Source organism: Lepisma saccharinum, chromosome 20 (assembly GCF_977018435.1).
Source record: "Lepisma saccharinum chromosome 20, izLepSacc3.1, whole genome shotgun sequence".
NCBI lineage: Eukaryota > Metazoa > Arthropoda > Insecta > Zygentoma > Lepismatidae > Lepisma > Lepisma saccharinum.
This window is the reverse complement of record NC_139248.1, coordinates 51505688-51518090: the sequence shown is the minus strand read 5'-3', so window position 1 is coordinate 51518090 and position 12403 is coordinate 51505688.

Below are 12403 nucleotides of genomic sequence, written 5' to 3'. Positions count from 1 at the left end.
CGACATTGTCGGAAAATGACGAATTTTTCCCATCCCGAATTTGATTTTTTTTATTTGATTTAGTTTATTTTACTTCGCGTTTTGTGCCCCTTGGCTAATTTGCGAAGATGGGGATGAGTGATGAAATGATGAAATTGATGAATGGACATTCACAAACAACCAAGCCCGACCGGGATTCGAGCCCGGGACCCTTGGCGTCGCAGCGCGATGTGCTAACCACTTTTTTTTTCTTTTTTAATATTCTTTATTTTATGCAGTAGGGACTACTTACATGATCCTATGATAACATTACACATATATCAGATCTATATTACATAATTAGGTGTATTTACAAGAAAAGGGCCTGCAAAAAATTTGCATAGAGTGTTTTGCGGTTGGCTTGGTCCATCTGGTAATAATGCTCACTGTAGTGATATTGCAGCGAAATTTGCATTGACACTGAATTATGTCCTAAAATATAATAAATATATTGAGCTACTAAAAACTGGACCGCTCTTACTTTAGTAAGAGGGAAGAACACAAAGTCTGGTAACAGTAAATGATCTACAGTAAATGTATTGGGCGATGTTCGACATATAGTACCAAGGCATTTACACAAATACTTCCATTGATCTACCGTTGCGGGACATGTTACGAGGCGATGTTGTAAAGTGTCTTCAGCTTGATGACAATTGGAACATACAGCACTGTCAGTCATTTGGTATCGCCACTTTCGAGCACCAGTCGCAATGGCATCGTGAACTACTAGGTACCACAAAGATCGAACGCGGTTAGAAAGATGAGAGGCAGATATATTTCTCCATACGTTTGACCACACTACATTAGTTCGGAGAAGCACAATTCGTGGCTGGTGGTGTAACCTGCAAGTCAATTGGTTATAGAAAAATTTCACTGTCATACCATCGACATCCATGTGAGGTGAACCGATTAGGAGATAGCAAAACTCGACAAGAGTTGTCCTCAAATAGTTGTAGTGGGAAGGGATCTTCCCTGGATAAATGGGTGTTCGCAGTTCCACTTCATCTATCAGAGTATGTAGTAATCTTGCTGTTAAACTATCAGGGTATTGCAGAAGCAACTCAATGTTCCGTTGTAGAAACAAGGCTGAGGCTTGTCTCTCCACTTGGCGCAAGTTCAGGCCTCCTTTACTTGCTGGGAGGCATAACGTTTCATGTGCGACATGAAACAAATGTGCATGCCATATGAAGCGCGTTATCATCTTTCGTACTTGCGCCGCGTCTTTCGCAGTAACAGGCAAAACTTGCGCAGCATACCACAACTTCGATAATGCAAACATGTTCACATACTGTATTCTAGAGTGTAAGGATAATTGTCTATAACGATTCATGTTCAACACTGCCTGGATTTTTGGGAGAATAGTTGTAAAAGTTCTGGAGACAGTCTCTGTGATGGTCGTAGTGAAGTTTTTTCCCAAAATTGTCACTTTATCAACAATAGGTATAGATACAGATTCAGTCCACAGAGTGGGGTTACACCCTAGGGGTAAGATTTTAGATTTCTTCTGGTTCAAACTAAGTCCCGTCTGCTTTCGTAACGTTTCAAGTACGGCCTCCATACGAGTCAAGTCTAGCCGATCTTTCACGATTACGGTCACATCATCTGCGTACGCACATATTTTGTGGTCTCTCCCAAGAAGCCTGAGTCCCTGAAGTTTTGCATGCATCAGTCGTAAAAATGGAGCCAGAGCTGCGCAGAATGCAAATAAGGAAAATGGACATCCTTGACGAACAGAGCGCTGAATAGAAAAGGCTTGCAACAGAAAACCATCGATAGATAACTGAACTCGAGCTTCTCTGTATAAGCTCTGTATAGATTGTACAAAGAAATCACCACATCCCACTTTACCAAAGTATTGGAAAAGATAGTCATGTCTGAGGGAGTCAAAGGCACTTTTGAAATCTAACGCCACTAAAGCAGCTTGAGAACCTTCAATATCTTGCATAGAAGTGATGATGTCACGTACACTAGTTAGAATGTGAAATATTTTACCACTTGTACCATATACATATTGATACGGCCCTAATAAAGTATCCGCAAATTGTTGCAACCTTCGGGTGATCAAACGTGCAAAGATTTTATAATCAGCACATAGTAATGTGATTGGCCGGAAGTCTTCTGGCTTTCTGGGCTGAGATATTTTGGGAATCAAAACCATAACACCCGTAAGACTCGTTCGTCCAAGGCGTTTCTTCGTAAATACCTCATTGAGCCAGCGTGTGAACAGTGGAGCCACCGTTGTCCAAAAGGTTTGGAACAATTCTATCGGGACACCATCGATTCCCGGAGCTTTACCTCTTTTTCCACTGTGAACAGACTCGTACACTTCTTTCTTTGAGAATGGCTGTTCTAAATAGCGACGGTCATCTTCCGTTAACATAGGAAGGTCCATCCCTTGCAGTGGAGTGCGACGGGAGCTTTGATCTTCCTTCTCTTTAAACTGATCTGCATAAAAGTCCCGTAAGTACTTTCGTATTAACTTGGGTTCGGTTAGTCTTCCCGTGGCTGTATCGAGACACGTTATTCTCTTTCGCTGTGCACTGCGTCTCTCTGCTAACACCTGCACCAACGAGGCTTCTTCTTGTGCATCAAACACAGGAAGACGACTCCTAACATTGTAACCTTGCATACGCTCTCTGTGCATGCTCAGCAGCACTGCTTGCACTCGTTTCACTTCTTGACGCACTGGCTTCCCTTGTATTAGCTGTGTTGTTAGTTCGTGAAGCACTCTGTAGTAAAAGTTATATTTCTTATTGAAATCTGCGTATTTGTCACGACTATATGCTAAACAGAAATATTTAATGGAGGGTTTCAGAAAAGTGTCCCACCACATAATAATGTCAGTTTGACGTACGCTCATTTCTTCCCACTTCTTCCATTTTTGTTTAAATTCGGTACGAAATTGTTCATCTTCCAATAACCGTACATTGAACTTCCAAAATCCCCGCCCTCGTCCAACTGAAGGTACATCCAAACTCATGTCGAGTTGGACACTTAAATGATCACTAAAGCAGGTTGGGAAAATTCGAATCGCAGATATGTTGCTAATCATGTGTGCACTAACGTAAAAACGATCAAGCCGACTCGCTGTGTCGGCACGTATGTATGTGTAGCCGTCTATATTCGGACCTTTAGCCACCCAAACATCGTGCAGTTTAAACCCTTCAACCAGCGTCTGCAAGCTAGGTGATGTATGGAATCCTGGATATTGGTCCTGTCTTCTGAGAGTACAATTAAAATCACCCACCAGCACAATGTTTTGACGGGAGCCACCTAATGCCTTCGCCACGTCTGTAGCGTAAAATATGTTCCGAGTATTTCTAGCGTTGGTACCTGATGGTGCATAAACATTACAAAACCATATGTTTCCTATTTGGATACATGTGATACGACCAGACGGGTGATGGTAAACTTCCGTTATATGGAGGCCTGATTTCACAACTATGGCGGTTCCTAGAGAATTGTGAGTAAAATTGTTATACACGGTATATTCACTGCCCAGACAGAAATCATCGGTCCCGACTTCTTGCAGGAAAATTACATCCAGGTGACTTTGCTTAATATAGTCTAAGAATGCATGATGCTTGACACTAGATTTCATCTTGTTAATGTTTATTGTTGCAAAATGATATATGGGGGTCGTCATGTGGGATTCTGTACTAGTGTACCCGGTGGGAATGTTATGTGCATTTACTGACGTTAAACTATTTACATTTTTCAATTTCACTACGACATGCGACAAACATAACCCTAATACCATTATAACGCGGACAACACACTTCATAACGAGGATATGGTAGACATATATCACACATTGACGTCAAGCGACCAATCAGAGCCGCCACTAGATTTCGCACTTTGTTCTCTTGTCGCACTCATCGTTCTACGCAGTCGCCGAGACACTGGAGACACCGAACGATGAGGGCCATCTTGCCGCCGTGTCGACGCCGTATCGTTCGTAGGGAGACTACGTTTCTTCTTTTTTGGTTCCTTCGTTGTTTTCGGAAGAGTGCCTGATGCGGGGGACGCCGTCTCGGAGTTCCCACCTTCACCTGCATGGTCATCATCTGCCAGCTGCATCGGACTATTGGGCACCTCTAGGGTAACGTCCATTGTTTCTTCCCCATTCTTCTCTGCTACGTGGGCTGCTTGGTTGACATTAACTTGGTCCACACTGACGGGGTTAGAAACGTCTGCTGTTGTCTTGTTTTCTACACTGGGTGGTAAAGTGGAATCTGGTACGGTATTTTTAGGTACACCCTGTAGTGAAGCTTGTACGTTGTCCTCATTTTCCTGGTCTCCGGAGCGTTTCAGATGCACAGGTAGTATAGTAGGTGTCGGGGTCATCATTTTCTCAGCAGCCGGCACATTCCTCGGGACAGGACGCGCCGCCCCGGCATAGGACGTATCTTCGGGTTTCTCCATTTGACGACGTCGGGACGGACAGGTAACGTAAAAATGGTCACTAAGGTCACAGTAACTGCAAGTACGGTCTTGCCCGCTATATGTCACCCAGTATCGTCCGCCACTGATTGTGACGTACGAGGGAATCGCACGAGTTAGATTCATTTTGGCGATTTTACGGCCAGTTCTTACCGGATAAATGTGATCACTGGAATACCGTTCATCGTCCAAGGATATTATCTGACCGTACGTACTCAGGACCGATCGAATGGCGTCATCGGACAGTTCACTCGGTACAACGTGCACTCTAACTATCACGTAACTTGCATCCGCCCACGTAACAAGCACTGGACAATCCCCGTCTTCGTCACTATATTTATATTCTCCGTTTGACTGTAGCAACAACTGTTCACACACTACTTTCGATAGTAGTTTCAGAAAGATACAACGTCTATAATTGTCTACTTCAATACTTACGACTTGTTCCGGTTTCAATTTCATGGTCTTGCTGATCCAATTGTGTATTTCCGTCGAAGTTGGTTTCCTTCGCACTTGACTGAAGTTCAGTTTTAGTGTATTCAATCTCTTGATTACCATGTTGGCAGCGCCGCCGTGGTTCACTTCAACCGGACTCGCGAGTAATACGCGCTACGTGACTTCGAGCTATTAGAGAGACGCGCAAACACAACCGTCTCAGATCACTGCTCGAGCCAGACTCCACTCGGCCACGGGGTCGGGCCCCATCCCGAATGTCGGGATTGAAAAGAATTCCTGTGCCTACCCAAAAAGTTCTGTCCCGCACACCCCTAGTGTACACCACAGATGACATGGCACACATCGACACGATTGACATGATAGTCTAGTTCTTGCCACACTCACATCAACATGGACCTGTCGAGTGTCTATTGCTGTGATGATACGCTCCCTTAGAGCTTCGATATCACGCAGCATTGGTGGGACGAATACCCTGTCTTTGATGAAATCCCACAAAAAGAAGTCAAACAGTGCAAGGTCCGGTGATCTTGGGGACCGAAACACTGTAAGTGTTGTGAGTGTCACCTAGCGGCAGGAATGCAAACTCTCAACTTATCAAAACATACCCGCACAAACTGTTTGCGTTCCTCATTCATTTTGGACTGGTTTCATTAACGTAAGTTTAATAGTTTACTTGCAATAAGTTTTGTAACCCCTCAATAATTACTGAAATACCTGGTATTTCAGTCAGTTCAACATAAACAAAGGCTTACCTTCTTAAATGCAGGGAAAGCCAAAGGTGCATTAAAAAAAATCTGAAGTAAGCAAACATTTCAAAATAGGCATTTTTTAAACATGATTAGTGTTGCCCACGAGACGAGACTTTGGCCTGTCTCGTCTCGTGGAAGTCTCGTGGAATTGCTGTCTCGTCTCGAAAATATTCGTTTGTCTTATGACACATGGTCAATCTCGTCTCGTCTCGAATTTTTAAAAGCCTGTCCCGTCTCGTCCCGTGGGCAACACTAAACATGATTAAGCAAAATAACCACCAACCCTCAAAATAAGCATTTATAAGCACTATAAAAATGTGTTTTCGGACTAGAAACGCCATGAAATGAACTTGAAACAATAAAGCCTACGTTTTACTACCAAGGAATAAAAAAGGCAAATAGGTAAAAATCCACACTAGTAATCACCATTGATGCTCATTGTGACTATTAACCAAAACCGCCATAAAGTGATGTAAAATAAGGAAATATAAAAAAAATGAAGTTTCTTGCGGTAAATGCCAGATGCTATGATTCATTGAAATCATTAACTTTCAGGTTGATGATGATGAAGCTGAATCTCCAGCCGACGAAGAATATGCTGAAGATTAGTGTTTCTGAGTGGGTAACACTGCAAATATTGTAATCACTGTGTGATTGATTATTTACTATTTTATGCTCTAAGCACTGATTTAAATGAAATTGGAAGGTTTGTTGTAGCAAGAAGGGAAAGAGTAGATATTTTGAAAGTAATGTGTACTATAATATAACTGAGTTACAGCTTAATTATAGAGGTTTATGCATATATTTTTGTTGTATAATAAGATTGAGATATGCGAATTATTTGTTTTTTGTTGTTTATTGTTATCAGATTAAATCAACATAACATTTCAGTTTTCCATTATTTATTTTGCCACTTTTCTTCGTAAAGTTTACCTGTAAATGAATTTTCAGTGTTACAGTTACTATAATGCATAATTGGAGTGGAGTATACAATGTTATTTCACAGCGCACATCCATTTAGAATTTGTTTCTACGAATAGTGCTTTTAAATATCGTTTTCATATTCATTGCGTAACTTCTGATATTTTTCCATCAACTTGTGGTGTCACTTTAATTGTGTTAAATCTATAACACGAACTTAAAATAAACTGATAGGATGTGAATTAATAAGTTGTGGATTTTTGTGGGGTCTAAGTGCCTAAAGAAGTTGGGAACGTGATTTTCCTGTTAGTGAAAATATTTCTCTTCTAAATACAAGTCTTTGGCATAGAATATTATACAATTATTACTGGAATTAAGTTAGAATGAGTATTAAATTTAACTTAAATGTATGTCAAACGTGTTCTTTATTAGGTGTAGGCTTTTTGTTTATGTGCATGTAGCTTTTAAATTAGAAAGATAGTAAGACCTGTACGAGATTTTTGTAAGAAAACTGTATTGTTAAATGTCCACTCTTTCTGCCAAAATGTTAATGATATATAAAATATATTCACTGCAAATTGGAATTTTCCTTTCCTGATATTTTTGACTTATGACTTTTCTTGTGAATTGTATTACATTGGTACACCGTTCACTGTTTTGAGGCTTGGCTGGACCTTTGGCTGATGCCAGCAAATAGGGTGACCAACTTTCCCATATTTCCTGAGAACTCCCATATTAGAGCTTTATATATATATATATAAGGCTCCCGTATTGATATTCTATTTCTACCGAATATTTCATAACAACCAAGATTGTGAAATTACATTGAAATTTGAACAAGGGAATTAAAAAAAAGCTTGGTTCTGCGACATCAGTTGACAAATAGGACTAAGAAGTCTGCAAATTTGTAATCTGTTTTGTGTTATGTGTATTAGGTGGGTCGAAAATGGCTGAAAAAAAATATTTTTTGATATTCAAGTGGGGCTAATATGGAATAGTTGTGTCTATGGCTTCTTCTTATGTGGGTGAAAAAATAGTTGAAAAAATAACATATAATTAGCCGGGCCCCTGGGGGGTAGAATGTTTTGGAAAAAAAAATATTTGATTGTCGCAGGATAGTCATTACACTGCTCTGCAGCAAAAATGAGGTTTTCAAATGAATGAATGTTCCTAAATGGAATTTTCACGCTGAGTTCAACGGTGCAATCAGTATTTTCCTATCACGTCAGGTTTTCGAGAAAATCAGGAATTTGTGTTTCATAAAAGTCCCGTTTATATACCATACATAGGAAGGCATGGAGAGTGTTTAGAGTTAAATTGTGAACGACCCAAACACTTTCTGTTACATATGTGGGAGGTACATGTTGTGTAAACAAAGACTAAAGATAACGCCATTCGCCAAAGAAGCCTACCTTGTATATTTTGGACTTGTGCTTGAAGATGAAAATAAACCATGGTCACCCCAGAAAGTATGTAAGACTTGTGTGGAAGGTTTGAGGTTCTGCATAAACGGTCAAAGAGAAAATTCTATTTTGCTCTGCCAATGGTATGGAGGGAACAATTAAACCATACGGATGACTATTATTTTTGTCAAGTTCAAGTGCAAGGTTTCAGTGCCAAGAACAAAAGTGACATAGTGTATCCACATTTGCGATCTGCAATGAGACCAATCAAACATGACGAAAGTCTACCTATATTCCTTCTCGTCCATCTTCAAGCTGTACATTGCCTCGAAAGGAAGTTGTAAGCGATACAACGGACATCAGTGGATCAGTACAAGTGATAATACCCCACACTTATTTAGTCAGACCGCAGTGAATGACTTGGTACGTGATCTTGCGTTACCAAAGGAAAGTTCTGAACCGTTAGCTTCTGTACTGAAAGACAGACATTTATTGTTGCCTGCCACTAAAATTTCATGTTACAGATCCCGGGAACAAGAAATAGTTTCTTTATTTTCAGAAGAAAGGTATATGATCTTCTGCAATGACATACCGAAACTTGTAACGTGGCTTGGTGTAAAGTATGTAACTTCTGAATGGAGGCTTTTCATAGATTCTTCTGTAACCAGCCTGAAAGGTGTTTTACTGCACAATGGCAATGTTCTTGGATCTGTACCAGTTGCTTATTCTATTACTTTGAAAGAATCATATTTTAAGTTTGCAGTGTGTGAAGCACTCCGAGTATGGGTGGGTTGTATGTGGGGACTTCAAAGTTATCAACCTTTTAATGGGACTACAAATGGGATACACAAAAATGCCCTGTTTCCTGTGCGATTGGAATAGTCGAGACAGACAAAATCACTGGCAAAGGCGGGAGTGGCCAACCAGAGGACCCTTGACACCCGGAACAAAGAATGTTATGTTTCGTGGAACCCACGCAAGTTCTTCTCCCTCCTATACACATTAAATTGAGTATCATGAGCCAGTTTGTACGTGCCCTAGATAAGGACAGTGAGTGTTTTAAGCACATATGTAGTGTTTATCAGAGAATGACCCTAGATAAGCTGAAAGCAGGTGTTTTTACTGAACCTCAGATCAGGAAATTAATGTGCGACCCCAATTTTGAGGATACAATGAGCTAAACAGAAAAGCAAGCCTGGGAGAGCTACAAAGATGTAAAAATCTTCCTAGGAAACAGAAGGAGTCCAGCTTACAAAACCATTCTGAACACCATGTTGGAAAATTTGAGAAAACTAGGTTGTAACATGAGTTTGAAGTTACACTTCCTACATTCTCACATTGACTATTTTCCAGATACCTGTCTTGGATTTTACAGGGAGGAACAGGGTGAACATTTCCATCAGGAAAGAAATGGAAAGAAGAAGTGGTTGGACTGTGAACATGATGGCAGACTACTGAGGGTCCCTGAAGGGAAAGTACTTCTCATGCATATGGAAGAAGTTCAAAAAGACGAAAATTGCTGCCTGTAAAATAAGTGAGGTCACTGTAAATAATATCACTTTGTTGGCAGTTCTTGTGAACAGTAGGTACATTGTGTTTACAATTACATAATTATAATATACACCACGTTTTTAAGCATGGCAATGATCTTGTAGAAGAGTATAAATATATGTCGGTAATGGTTCAATATGTAAATTTTGTTTTCATTTTTTTCAACAATCTGGACGTGATGGAAGAAAACTGCTTACATATTTGGAATCAGCGCCCCAAAATTAGGGAGAAACGACATTCGAAACCAAAACATCAAAATAAAAATTTCAAATTGCAGAGCGGTGTTATTAGATGATCATTTGTTGGCTTATAATGTGTATGTACTTTCAAAATTTAGAATTTTGTGCAACTCTTCGCTTGAATCAATATTCAAAATAAAAAAAAAACTTATAGGAAATGATTGACTTATAGAAATACATTGAATATTGAATCAACCCAGAAATCACCACGGGGAGGTGGCTGCAACTCGAGTTCCACCCTCCCACCCTCCAAGTCAAATTTCACTTACTAATGCCTTGCAGCGAAGTATTGCTTTTTATTTTCAAATTTGGTAAGTTTTTTCTTCCGTCCAACTTGGCGCGTATATAACCATCCCTAGATTTTTCACCGCACACTTTTGATGATGCATCTGTTATTAGCTTACACCTTTCAACTGCTTGAGTGTGGCAAGTAAAGTGGTCAAACGATATTGGACCTTTTGTTGCTATGTCCAACAGTTGTTCTTCAGCCAAATGTTTTGTTGGGGGGGAAGGTTCTGTCACCGTACAATTAAACCAGTCTATGAGGTCGACATAATCTTCAGCGTCAAAATTAATTCTGGGTATTTTGAAAAGTTTATTTTTTACATATTTTATTTTCTGGCATTAAGGATCCTTTTGACAGCTAACTCCCTAATGTGTTGACGTGAATCTGTTAACATTGCTATAAGAAGATTTTCACGATGTCCGAAATAACCATTGTCTTGTAATACTTTATCAATTATAACCTTCACGGAATTAGGAAGTTCCCTTGAAATTTTAATTGTATTCCATAAATGTCTTGCCCCATTTTCTAGTCCTGGCTGAGCCTTTATTCAAACAACATACGCGAGTAAACTTTCACTACAAATTCTGTGAGTATTTGTAGATTCTCTGAGGGATTTTCTGTTGCCACATAGTATAATCTGAGAATACGGTTTGCTGTCGTCAACCACCCTGAGTGTGAAAGTTTTCCTGGATTCCTTTCTTCTAGACTTTTGGGACAAGTTGCCTTTCCGATCGCCTGACACATCTTGAACAAATATTGTTGGTCGGTGCTTAGATCATTTTCATCTACGCAAGACCAAATTAATTTCGATTGATTCGAAATTAACAGTGGCCATTTCCTCACAGTCAGCAAAGCGAGAACCGATTGGTCCTGAGTTAGTATAAGGACCCTTTGTGTGGAAAACTATTTTTTGTAAGATATGTCGCAGTGGTAGCTCATTACCATGTAAAAGGCAAACGCTCCACTGTAATGGTCTGTTTAGATGAGTTTCCATCAACCGGATCACCCCACCTTTCCAACCGGTATTCAAGTTAGCCCCATCACATCCGATAACCATTAGTTGTGATAAGTCCACATTATGAGTATTAATGTAGCTCATAATTCCTTCAGCAATATCACTCGCGCGTGACCGTGTGATATGTCCGAACAACAAACTTCCTGGCTCTTCAATTAACGCTACGTGTTCTTCAGTTTTAATACTCCGGCTACCATTTTCCAGGAACATGGTTTGATCTTTTCTCCCTTCAAAGTAGAGGCCTTTAACTTCTTGAAATTGACGTCTATTTTTATTCACTTCTCTTCGAATTTTATTTCTATCCACGGCTAAGGCTGCATCGTCTTTTGAAATAAGATTTACATCTTCCAAGACGGCATTTGCTATTTTAGCTGCAGCGCGACTAGACACAACTGTTAAATCGGTGGCTTTTGCCGTATTGGCCAGGGAAAGTCTCTTTTGAGAATTATTATCTGTCAGTTTCGGTCGCTTTTCAAAGGGAATAAGACCACATGAAATCTTTATAATTTGAAACTGTACTCAAAGAACTGTCACTGTCATTGTCACTAGATACCAAAGTTATATTAGAGACTTTGTCATCACAGAATCCACTGGGACCTGCTACAAGTTCGTTAAGTTCTTAAATTTTGGCTGACACTGTTTAAATGTTCTGTCCATTTTCTTTTTCAGCTTAGCCGTTACCTGTCTGTCTATGTTATCAATTGCCATCTTTCTTTCACTTCTCTGAACTTCTTTGAATCTCCATTCTAATTCAGGTATCTTCTTTGTCTTCTCACAGTTGCAGGTTAATGTTTTCAAACATTTACAAGAACAAATATCAAATAATTGTTTGGCGTCATCTATGAATATTTGTAATTTTTTATTTAAAAATGTCGTCTTTCTACTTTTGAGTGTTTGATATTTATTATTGTACTGTACAATCATATCCACTACTCTTTTATAAAAAAAAACAATTGGAAGAGATGCTCTATTCCAAATATCTTCAAGTTTTGTGCCAACGATGTCGGCAACCGATCTTGTTTCTGGCTGCTTGCTTCCTTCACCTTTTAGCTCCAAACGAACTCTTTGAAAACATCGTATCATGTCTTCAAAAGTTGGCAACACATTAGTTTTTCCGGTAAAATGTCTTTTTCGGTTCCGAATAAGTACATACTAACATTTGTTAGTACGTAAACACGTGTTTTCTTTGACATTGTTAATTAGTTCGAAGTAATGACATTTTAATTAAACACACAAACTTACTTATTATTCAGTATGAACGAACACACACTAGTTACTAGAACACAACTTAATACACAACACATCCGAACAGCAGTGCTGAC